Source organism: Emydura macquarii, unplaced genomic scaffold, assembly GCF_026122565.2.
Source record: "Emydura macquarii macquarii isolate MOO-44397 ecotype Brisbane River unplaced genomic scaffold, CSIRO-AGI_Emac_v2 contig_2473, whole genome shotgun sequence".
Lineage (NCBI taxonomy): Eukaryota > Metazoa > Chordata > Testudines > Chelidae > Emydura > Emydura macquarii.
In genome coordinates, this window is record NW_027132610.1 from 38,427,539 (window position 1) to 38,439,873 (window position 12,335).

Here is a 12,335-nt window from a genome sequence, read left to right on the forward strand (position 1 = left end):
CTCTGAACAATTATTTGTAATCAAATGATTTACTACGTACAATAATAAAAGACTTCAGAATAGACTATTGGGGGGGGGGGGGCACAAACACATGCTTATACTGGCTTTGCTACTTGGGAACAAAACCTAAAGTACACACAGAGAATGAATTAACTGAAAAATACTGCAAAACCTTAATTCTGAAAACAAGTTGTCCCAGTTTGCCCACTTTGTCCATGGTGACAAGTATTAGAACTAGAGTCAACTCTCCTGGGAAGATTTTTAATAGAGTTATTTTTAAAATGATTAAAACTAAAACTGTCACTTTGACATTGTGATTATTCAAATATTGCTTTTGCTTGTTTATTTTCTCAGCTAACGGGGCCAATAAACCAAAAAAAACCCCAACCCTCCTTTCCATATTATGCAGCTGAGAAAAGAGGATTGTGTAAAGTTCAGTTGTCGAACCCTGGGCTCAGTCTCACTGGGTAAAGTTACACAGCGCTCTAGATTAGCTGAACAACTCTGACCTGTATTAAAATGTTTTTTTAGTACTGGAGTAAGATATTTTGTTTCTCTTTTCCTAACATCAAGCCTGTATTTCATTGTTTAAAAAAAAAAAAAAAGCAAATATTTTCTTCATTGCATGAGAAGTTTAGCCATTTCATGCTTTCACATTTGCACTAGGAGTCCGAGCCAGTCGGTTTTACAGACATAGCCCTAGAATATTCTCTTTAGGAATATAGGAAAAGCTCCAACATAACTGTTTAACACCGTCTCAGTAATGCTTGCTGTGAAACGTCATGACTTTTTTAATGTTTTCACCTTAGTTGGGGAAAGTGAGCATGCTTGTATTTGCAACTCCTCCCCTTCCCTGCACACAGCGACTGCAGCTGTAGTAAACAACCACTAGCCAAAAGGTGAGAAGGTCAAGGGCCTCCGGGCTGCACCAATACTAGTTTTTCCAAAAATGAAATCTAATTTCTTGGAAGGAGAAATTATCATTTTTTGTATCTCGGAGAAAGATAAACCACAGTCATTTCCATACAAATGGGGGGGGGAGAGGAGGGAAACAACCTTGATGAGCCACAGACAAAACTTTTGACAAAAATAACGTTAATTATTTTTCCATTCCTCTAATACGAAAGGATTTTATTCAGGGGTCCACACAGAATTGATCTGACAAATATAAATATTTCCTCAAACACAATCTTGTCCTCAGGAAACAATGTTTAACCTAATGCAAAAATATCAGATATATTTTTAAGATCTATTTTCCTGCATTCCATGGGCAAAAATGCTACCCCGTTCTTTAAGGAGCAGGCCAGGAGATTGGTAGCAATGTGAAGAGCAGTGCCAGCCACACAGCATTCACAAAAGTAATCCTGCAGCATCAGGGTATTATGGCGCAGCCCAGGCTAGCACAAACAGTAGACACACATTGTTTCCTCTCTGATCAGGTGCTGTACCCTCATTTTCGTAACTAGTGAATGTGGCTTGGCACACTCAAGCCCTAACCACATTTCTAGGACTGAATATTCACCCCTCCCCCGCTCCCCCCGAGAGCTTTCTTGGGGCCCAATCCTGCTCCCCACTGAATTAAATGAGAGCTTTGTCCATTGACATTAGTGTAAGAAAAGGACCTTGAGTGTTTGGAAGTGCTTCTGCCCGATTTACTCAAAGGAAAAAGACTCCATATATTATTAATTGCATTGTGGTTTCACCTAGGAGCTGTAGTCATATACCAAGACCTTAATTTGCTAGGTGTTGTATAAAGAATAAAAAGATGGTCCCCACCCTAACGGGCTTACAATCTAAGCCCCTTACCACCATGTCCCTTCCAGTTCATCACCACAGCAGAAGGCAGAATCAAGCCCAAAATATTAGAGGACCTCTCTTTTAAAGTGACAGTCAACTTGAGTCTTTTCCGATCTGACTGGCTTCAACAAAAATTCTAACTTTGAATTGTACTAAACCTTAACAAAACTCCTTTAAAAATATTCACACTGACTTTTTTGCTTAGGTCAATTAAGAGTCTTTTCAGAAAGGGACAACATGCGAGTCTGAGAACTTCACTAGCAAATGTGATTGGACACAACCCTCATCGCGACACATGCCTGCAAGCTTCTTCAATAACAGCAGCAGCATCCAAACAAGTAAAATAGTAATGGGAGTCAAGAATCCTTCCTCCTGCTGCCACCCCACTTCCTAGGCAACCATTGCTCCTGGATCCCAGGGAGGGACCTGGGGAAGAAGAGCTCCCTGATGTCCACATCAACCTTCAATTTCTCCCCAGCCCCTACAGTGCAATAGGGAGGAGAAAATAGAGGTTTTCACAGTACTTCAGGTTTTATCACTCTCTGCCCCAGCCCACTTCTTAACGTTTCCATTTCCATGAAAGGCCCAAGTAAAGATGGGAGTTCCCTTAGTGTCCCACTCTCTCCTGTCTCTTTTTGGCTCCAAGTGGGAGTCCCTGGAAAAGCAGACACTCTCCTTGCTCTGCTGCTTCTGGTAAACCCCACACCCTCCACAACCTGGGAAAGGGTATGCATGAGAGCGCCTCCAGAGCAGTGAAAGAGGGATGTCATCATGATAGTGCAGGATACAGACCAGGCAAAATGACCATCAGCGAAACAGTGAAAATGACTGTACATAAATGCAGCCCAAAGCCACAAAGAAACCTAAAAAAATAAATAAAGATCATTGTATTTGCTAACTTCTTTTAGCAATGGGGGGTCACAGGATTCATTTGTAACTCTAGATGGCAGAACATTTTCAGACAGTAATGAAATTTTTAAGTTGACTGTGTCCTGTTAAAAAGCTTTTTTTAAAAACCACACAAATATATAAAAAAAACAAGCATACAGTCTAGATTTACTATAGCTTTATATGATCAATATAATGCCCATATCACCCCATCTCCAATCTATTCAGCATAGTTACTAATTCTACACTAGAGGCTACTTGGCTTTTCCTGTAACATTTCAGAGTTGGAAACCAACCAGAAAATGGAGGCCATGCACTAGTACTATATAAAGCACCCTTGCAAAGTTTCCATGAATATCTATCTGCCATGGCAAAATATAAAATAAAAAATAAAAATAAAGTAAAATAAAAATCCATTTATATCATGACTGATAATGAAAAAGGAGCTGGTGTACCACCTATGCAGGAAAAAAAAAGCCAAAGGCAAATAGAATTTTACAAAGGTGATACAAATCATGCAAGTAAACAGTTTATCTTCAATATCTTATATAAAAACTGCTCATTTTTGTTTTGATTTTAATTGCATAAAATACATATCTTAACATAACTGACAATAGCTGGTGACAATAGCTAACACCACATAACCCAGGTTTGAAGATACTGCTTCTTGAAACTGAATATTACGTTTCTGTAAATGACAGTTTTAAAAAAAAAAATCTAACAGGAATACACCCAGTGTTTAAAAGTGTCCACTCCTATTCATATTGCAAACTCCTGCACCACCCTGCCTGTCATCAGCACAAATTTCATGTCAGACCATTTACTTGGCTAAACAACTCTATCCTCCAGTAAGAAAAGGGAATGGAATGGTTTAGGTGGATTTACAGGATGACGTTTGTTTGACTGGCACACGTCTGCTATAGCACTTCTATGCACATGCTCTTAATGTAAATATGAGTGTTTGTTTCCCCAGCGTTGGAGTGTAACTGATAGAACAATCCTTACTTTTTTTTTTTTTTTTTTTTTTAAATAATCAGTTTGATTTTTAAAAAATTACTCACTGGAATTTCTTAAGATTATCTGCACAGAACTGTTCTTTAACAATCTGAATAGTTAAATGAGTAAGAGTGACAATACCAACTGCATAGAATATTTATCCAGATTACACATTCTCCTGTACTTAGACTTCAACTGAGCACAGTCAGTTTTTATCAGTTGAATTAAAGTTATTATTGCTATTAAGATAAGCAGAACTGTATGCTTTTTGTGCGGGGAGAGAAGAATAGAGGGGGAGAGATGGAGGGAATATAGCACAAAGGATTTGGTACTTCCCCCCCAAACATTCAGTTTAAATACACTATTAATGAGATCTGGCAAGTTCTCTTTTGGCTTCAATAATAAACATTCACAGAAAGTTCTGATAGTAGGCTCTATAATGAACAAAATCAGAATGGATTCTTCTTGCATAGAAGCCTCTTGCTTTAATAAAAACTAATGTCACTGAGGTCAGCGCTCACTCGTCAGGTTACAGCAAGCTATAACAGACAAGCTGCGGTGGCTCCCAAGCTGACGCTCAACACTCTTCATAACTGGTCTCAATGTAAAGTTGTCCCTTGTCAACTCTAGCTAAGTCCACCTTAATTGAAAAGAACAGCCATAGGCCATCCCCCGGCTACTTCCATGAACTATGCACTGTGGCAAATGACAGTTACACATCATTACTACTGGAGACAATAATGACTATAGCACAATGACCACTATTAATGCCAACAGTGTCATCCCCATCTTAACCCGTTACCCTCCTCTTCCAAACAACAGTAACACAAACAGATTTTTTGAATGACAAACTAGAGCAGTAAACCCCAAATTCAACATGACATTTATCGGTTTCCTTGCAACTGTCACTTACGTGACCCAACAGTCCCACTCCGTGTAAACTACATGTTAGCATGCATTATTTGACAATGGCTTTTTTGGATGTTTTTTTTTTTTTTAAACGTCCTTCTTACTGGTAATTTAACAAGAGCCTTGCACATATTCTTGCTTTGCAAAAGCTTCCCCCTCCAATACTTGCCCCATTCAAGAGATCAGCCTTCCAACATTTCAAAATGATTTAATGACAGAAACACAAAATGTTATCTGAAAGCTGACTGATTGGGACAGCAAGAGAAAAAAGGTATGTTTATTCGGATAAGAAATGGAATAGGCACAGACCTGAACAGAAGCTGCAGAGCAGGAGAAATTGTTTTCTTTCCCTTATAGAGTCCCCTCTCTCTCTCCCTCCCTCCCCCTCACACGCTCGCTCACTCACTCACACAGACACACAGCCAGTGTCACACAGACACACACACTCTCACACACACACACACTCACACGGTCTCCCTCAGCTGCTCTATGCAGTTCTCAGGAAATGAATGGGGGTAACACAGGGAACTGTTGTACTTGCAAATGACTTACCCGCATCACATGATGTGCTAAATGTAGGGTGGGCCAGTGGGTGGAGGCTTCAGAAACAAGAGCGGACACAATATAGCGCGGGGGAGCCTTAGCAGGGACGCATCGAATTGCACTGGGGGGCCCGCTCGAGGGGAGGAGGGAGGCGAGGCAGCTCTTTCGCGCTGCCCTCAGAGCAGGGGGACCAGAGGGGAAGCAGGGGCCGGGGGCGGAGGGGAGGCGGCCACCCAAACAAAAGGGCCCCCCCGTCTCTCCCCCACCAACAAACCAAACACGGCGCGGACAAGCCCCCTTTCCTGCGCGCGCGGTGCTGATGGATCAGCAGGAACTAAATTGCTTTGCTGGCATGTCATGTACCCACCCCCTCCCCCTGCAGCCGCCGCCACCACCAAAAAACGATCACTTGGGGGCGGAGCAAGAGGAGGAGGGGCCGTGCAGCTGCAGCTCTCGGAGCGAAAGCCCCGCTGAGGGGCCGGCCAGCCTCTCCCCCAGCCGGAGAGGTGGGCTGGGAGCCGAGGGGAACACCCACCGCCGGCGCGCCTGCATCTTGCTGCTGCTGCTGCTGCTGCTGCGCCGCCCCGCACCCGACCCAGCCGGCTCGGAACGTGCCCCGGCCGCTCGCGCGCGGCAGCGCTCCTCCCCGGCAGCCCGTCCGCGCACGGGGAAGCCGCCTGCTGCCCCTCCCGGGGCCGTGGGTACCTGGTCTCCGCTTTCCCCCCAAGCTTCGGTGGGGGGAAAGGAGAGGGTACAGGAGGCGGGCGGAGCAGGAGGGGAGGAGCTGAGGATCTGCCGGGGGCTAAGGAGCTGAGCGGGAGCGAGGCCAGGTGGAGGAGCCAGGCGGAGGTGGGATGGAGAAGCGGAGGGGGAAGTGTAATCGCAGAGCAGCCCTTGGGGTGCCTGGGGGCCAGTGGTGCTGGAGCTAGGGGTGCTACTGCTGGCTTGAAGTAGCGATAAACGCCAAATATAGGGTTTCCAGCCTCCGCACCCGGCTGTACAAAATAGTTCCAGCAGCCCTGCCTTGGGGGGCTGAGAACAGCTGGGAGGGCCTTTAGGAATGAGAGCAGATTGCTCGGGGTTGGCGGAGCAGACTGGAGAATATGGTGGCAAGGCAAGGAGGAGTAGTTGAGGCACGCATGAGTGAGAAAGAGGGAGAAAGGAGAGGGGCTGAGATGGACAACGAGAAAGGGCTGGCTGTGCTGATGTGGTATGTGGCTTATAACAATGGCAGGTCAAAAAGAATCAGACCTAGGTGACATTTATTTTTTTTTAAGGCTACTAGTGTCCCTTTAAAACAAGCAGTGAAATTATGACACCTGGAAAACAATAACCAGACTGAGAATGCGAGATTTGATTTCTCTGAGTCACCAGGGTGGTCAAAGTTTGAAACACAAAACAATGAAATAGGCATAAACCAATCAATGTTCCTTTTAGCAATACAGACACTTTGGTCTGTGGGTGTGACAAAAGAGAATGGATAAAGCAATCCACTGGCAAAGTACTTGAATTAAAAAGACATGAGAATAGTTACTGAACTATATCATTTACATACAGAACACTGTTGATCAACATGTTTTTCATATATGTCAACACAATAGTTCCTACAGATGCACGCCTGCTTTAAAGGGGTTGTAATTAAATAAAAATAATTAGTTTTCTTGACATATTGTAAAATATTCTATGGGAAAATCAGAGTGTCATTTCTGCTGTCCCGTCTCAATCAGAACCTCCGGTCATGTGAGATTTTTATGTGTAAGGACGCAGAATCAGGATCTTCATATATCAAAAATACAGACAGGAAACTGATTCTAAAACTTAAAATAATGCTAGGACAATAAATTAACAACCCGGTTACTGGAAACTTGGGAAATATTGTATATCTCTTAACTGATTTAAAAGCAAGAATAATCTTTGGTATTTTGTGAAATAAAAATATTACTTCCAAGATGATACATTTTGAGAAGCAGTGACTGTAAAACTGCAGAAGATACTTTTAAAAGAGATGTTATATGGTTTTGGTTTGGTTTAGTTTGGTTTTTTTTAAGTACCTTAGTATGTATTTGCACAATAAAGTGTTCTGGGCAGTTCCTGGTCCTTGTATGACCTACCGTGTGCATCACTTCAGCAGCAGCAGTAACAACATAAAGCTGGTTAAATGGGGATCCCCCTGAATAGGAGAATACTTGGGTGATCATAGTACTAATGTAGCTGTTCTGTGCTACCTCCCCTGCACCTTAAGGCTGCTCTAAATTGCTCTGGGTGCTGAATTGGCCACTGGCTAACCCCATGATCAAGGGGATGTACAGATGGCACAAAACCACTTCCCTCCTTTCTCATCTCCACACCCGTTCTGCAGCAAGTGCAGCTCAGTTGGTCCAGAAGATCCAGCCCATATTCTTTAAAGCAGTCGTTACAATCCTTTTGGTGAACAACAAATTAAAACATACAGGGCAGATCATCTCGTAATATAATGAATAGGTTATTACCTGGCTTGTCAGGTAAAATATAACACTACATTAAAAAAAACCCTGTCTATATACTGTATGTATTTACACAGTAAAGCAGACTGGCTCCCTATTGTTCTTGGGTAACCTTATAGAAACTTACCAAAATATTATTACTTGTAGCATATAAAAAGTAATATTTGTTTGCCTACACAGTATTTACTTAAGAGGCAAAAATAACCACAAACAGCTTCCACATCCTTCTTCTATTAGGTACTGTAGCTACATCCCGCTGTCTAAAATACAGCTATGTGTTTTTTCATGCAGTTTGTCATTAACTGTTATAACGTGAACCGCTTCCATATGGCTTCTTTTGGCAAGAAAGTGCTAATTACCGTCACCAACAATTTCTCTCTGGTTCTGAACTCCATTTTCCTTAGAGCTACGGAAAGGAGGAAAGTGAAGCATATACAAATATACATATACATGGACACATGCAACACAGAGAGGGTTTACTTTTCCACTGCCTCATATCTCATGTAGTCATTTACTCTTGTGGAAAGTGAGTACACATTGTTAATAAATCAGAATTAGTATTTTCACCAACTTTTAACAAGTGAATAGCAGCTTTCCTTCATAATTCTGTTTTTAAATAGAATCAATTCCAAAAATCTAATCTGATTTACATATTCATTAAATTCAGTTTGATAATTTTTTACCATTGTCAAAATTAAGAGTTGTGACACAGTATTTTAAACATCAGCCTTTTAAAATATAAGATGCAGAGTACTATATGAAGTGGACTATTATAGAACTCCTTTGGAAACAGTCCCCTGATAGACTTGTATTATATACTCACAATTATCAATAAAAAGCATAAGCATTTAAATTCATCCCTTTTAAACCACTTTGAGTTAAGACTAGTGATTTCCCATCGTTGGGTGTATTATAAGGAAAAACCATAGCACTGGCTTTCACCCAGTGGGGTTAAAGGGTTAATGAGCACTTGACACATGAAAAATGAATAGTGATATTAGGAAGATAATTGCATGTAGACAGTGTGATGAGATACACAGCAGAGAAACATCATGTTATACACATTGCTGTGCAGTAAGAAGCAAGTGAAGCTCATTTCCACTGAATTTCAGATAAAATATTAAAAACCATCAATATTTATTTTATCACACTCAATATTTAATTCATCTAATTTATCTAAGGAAATCATCTAGAGGAAGAGTTGGTTGAGCTGACATTTTGTGGTGATAAAATTTGTTCTCTTTGTGAACTTCATTATGTGCTATGCTGGCTGTTCACATGGTCTGTTGCCTGCTTCTAGGAACTATTACCCATATGCCTGAATTTGCAGAATCTAAGGTAAAAATATATAGCTACATTTGCAGTAGAAATCCAAATGTGTGATATAGAAACAGGAATAATATGCATTAATATTTTATATGTACTACAGATATATAGAGAAATGTAGTTCTCAGTCATACACTTTCATTGTCTGTCCCCTATTAAATCACAATCCTCACTTCTTATACCAGATTACTTTATTCCCATTCTTGTGCCTCTGAGCAAAGCTGGACACACATCACTTTTTGAAAATTTTCAAAAAAGTGACCATTTTTCAAATACAAAATTGATTATCTTCAAATTTTCCATTTCTGCAAATTTTCTTTTTTTGTTTGTTGTTTTTGGGATATGTTGAGGTTTTGGATGTTTCATCAGTTTTTTTAAGTAATTGGTGAGCTTTTTTATAAATCAATTTTTTTTCAAAAATTGAAATTTTGAAACAAATTTAGCTTTTGAAAACTAAAGAAACCCATTACATATTTCCACACAAAATTCAGAGAAAGGAAAATCGGTCCATTTTGAAAGCCAGTGAATCAAAGTATTCTTTGAAATATTCATTTTTTTTTAATTGTATGTTTATGCCAACTCTACCACTGAACACCTCTAGGGACCATGTGTGCTTTCTCCACTACAAATACATTATCTCCTCACTCAGTTCTGCCATACTCCTTTCAAATAAATATTGCTATGCCACTCTCAGTGACTCCCACATTCATACAAGTTGCTTATTGTCAGCCTTTGGCTCCTTCCTAAACCTCTACCCCTCTCTGCATAAGAGCTTGCAGATTTTTTCAAAAACAAGATTAAGTGAAATCTCTACCATCTTCTTCTTTATCTCCAACCTCTCCTTCTTCTCCCCTACCACTGATAGGAACATTTCTTTCCTGCTTTCTTCCTCCAACTTCTCTGCTCTGTTGCACCTTAATTATATTGTTTTTTAAGACCATAATCTAAAAAGATTTACACACGAGTAGTTCTGTTGAACTCACTTTGGCTACTTCCACATTTAAAGTTAAGCACATGCTTAAGTCATGGCAGGATTAGGGTCTCAATATGCTCCAGGCTTCTTCCATACAGAACATTGCTTTTTCAAAAGGACTTAATTCAATAGGCTGAGTGTCAGGTTCTTATGTGTGTCATGTCACTAGCAGAGAGCACACTGAAGCAGCAGGCCCAGTCAGAACAGAAAATCAATAGCATATTTTGACAATATAAGCGTGAGACAAATAAAGATACATTTAAAATAAAGCAGTATGTGCTAAATGTTCCTCTTATCCTACTTATTTGAGACATACAACATTTTGCACTCAATTTTTTTAAAGTGCATTTTCAGTTCACCTTTAGTTTGTTCCATTCTACTCAGATTTCACTTCCTAACACAAAATTAAACACACACACACACAAAACTCCCTTAGTTTGATTAGACAAAAGCTTTAACAAATTACATGATATATGTTGGAAGACAGATTGTGTTCATTTGCTGAACTTGGGGAAACCTTTGGGATGACAGTTAATCAATTTAAATACCTACAGTTGAGGGATTGTGTTGCTAATTCCTTTGGCAACCCTTTTGCAACTCTTCTGAATAAAGGCAAAGAAATAAATGTTTTTGCCAAGGATCTGACCACGTGAGCACACATGGCCTCTCTGATGTAGGCCCCTAGCCTGAAATCTGATCCATGATCATCCGTCAGAACCCCAATAACTCAATGGGACTTCATATGGGCACAAAGGTCTGGCCACTTTGATCCAAAAGCAGTAGCTGGACCTAAGACTATGAGATCTATGGGGCAGAGACATTATCCTTTATCTGCTTGTACAGCGCCATGCATATTATGGCCTGTATAATGAAATGACCATTAGTCATACTGGTTGACCAAAAGCTTACAGATGTGACTACTAGATAGTAGTAGAGTATTCTCTCTGAGCCACAGCCTGAGTTTACTTAGGTATGATTGATCTGAGCTTTCCTGCACTTCGTATAAACCATTGTTCATTTTTGAATGACAGCAAGTTAAGCTGCTTTTCCTCCATCCACTCTGCTTAAAAAAAACAATGGAGTGCATGCCTTGTAATCTCAGTGTGTACAATAGAGCCCTTTTGGTACTATAATGCTTTTTTTAACTGAGAAAGAGTTCAGTTACGAGTGAGAAAAAATTATAATATAATATATGCAAGTTTTTCTCCAGGGATAGAGATAAAAATATTCAATTTCCCAGATTTAGATAGGCAAACGTTGTTGAGATACATATTTTAGGAAACTAGGGCTGCATATTATTAATGGCACTGCTTCATTTTAGAGGCTGCCATGCTACTGTAGAAGACTCAGATCAAGGACAGTTTGAAACCCTATCTTCTTTTTCAAAGCCAAAGGCCTCAACCTACTTTCTTGATTCTAATGGGCCTTAGAGAGACCATTGTTCAATCAAGTTATTCCATCTTGAATGGTAAGTTTTAAAAAATTCACACTTTTACTCCGACTCTAGTGAGATTCACTTGCTCTGACAGCTTGCCATCTCCTCCACAATAGGAAAAGGAAAACATATCAGATCCATACCAGATAGAAGAGCAACATATGAAACCAGTTGTAGAATAGCCATTTCAGAGAGGCCACTGCTTGGCTTCCCCAAAATTAAAGGGCCAGTCCCAGAAAAGTGGGAGGGGGGGGGGAGTTTCTAGAACAGGAAAACCATGCACTGGGAAGAGTTAACAGGGAGCAGGAAGTGACCAACAAAGATATTTCTGGGAAAGGGGCCTCTTCTGTGTTGTGCATATCACCAATATATCGTGCTTCACTTGAATTATATTACAGGAAAAGTCATCTGATAACCCAAGAGACAACAATGATCTGAGTATCACTAATAAAATGGGATGTTTTGGACTGTCATGCACAAATAATGTATAGTTGGAAAGTATAGCCTTGTGTCTAGGCCTAAAAATCAGGTTGGGAATGCTTAGAATTCTTATAACTTCAGGTTCAAATCTCACTAGGATTGACTAGCTCTCTGCACTTTTTCTAGGTACATCAATAGAAAATGATGCAGTTTTATTGACAGGGAGGAAAGGAGTTTTCAAATGGTGCCTTAAAAACGGAGCTCCTGTCTATTCTATGTAGACATTGAAGATCCCATGGCACCTTTTGTAAGAAAAGGGGTTTGGGCCAGTGTCCTCACAGTTTCCCTCTCTCCCCTGTCATGGTGCATGATTCATACCACTTGGTTACCACATTCCATCCAGCATTTCTCTGTATAATCCTACTACATAATAGATTCCAATCTTGCATGTTCTCCATGCACTGACCTCATAGGCTATAAAGGAAGTTCAACATAATCAGGATCAGGCCCAATATTTATAAAGAGTTAAGAAATATGCTCATAAATATCTGGGTTTTCTGTTTCG

The 12,335-nt window shown here is 40.5% G+C and overlaps 1 protein-coding gene across 1 annotated transcript in view; it reads right to left on the reverse strand.

The window, feature by feature from the left end:
* The window catches only part of KLF12 (KLF transcription factor 12), a 289,627-nt gene extending 284,141 nt beyond the window's left edge, over nt 1-5,486 (reverse strand). Inside the window, exon 1 of the mRNA XM_067563230.1 lies at nt 5,143-5,486. The gene's annotated coding sequence lies outside the window, so the exon portion shown is untranslated. The remainder of the gene's footprint in view (nt 1-5,142) is intronic.
* Nucleotides 5,487-12,335: the final 6,849 nt, after the last annotated feature.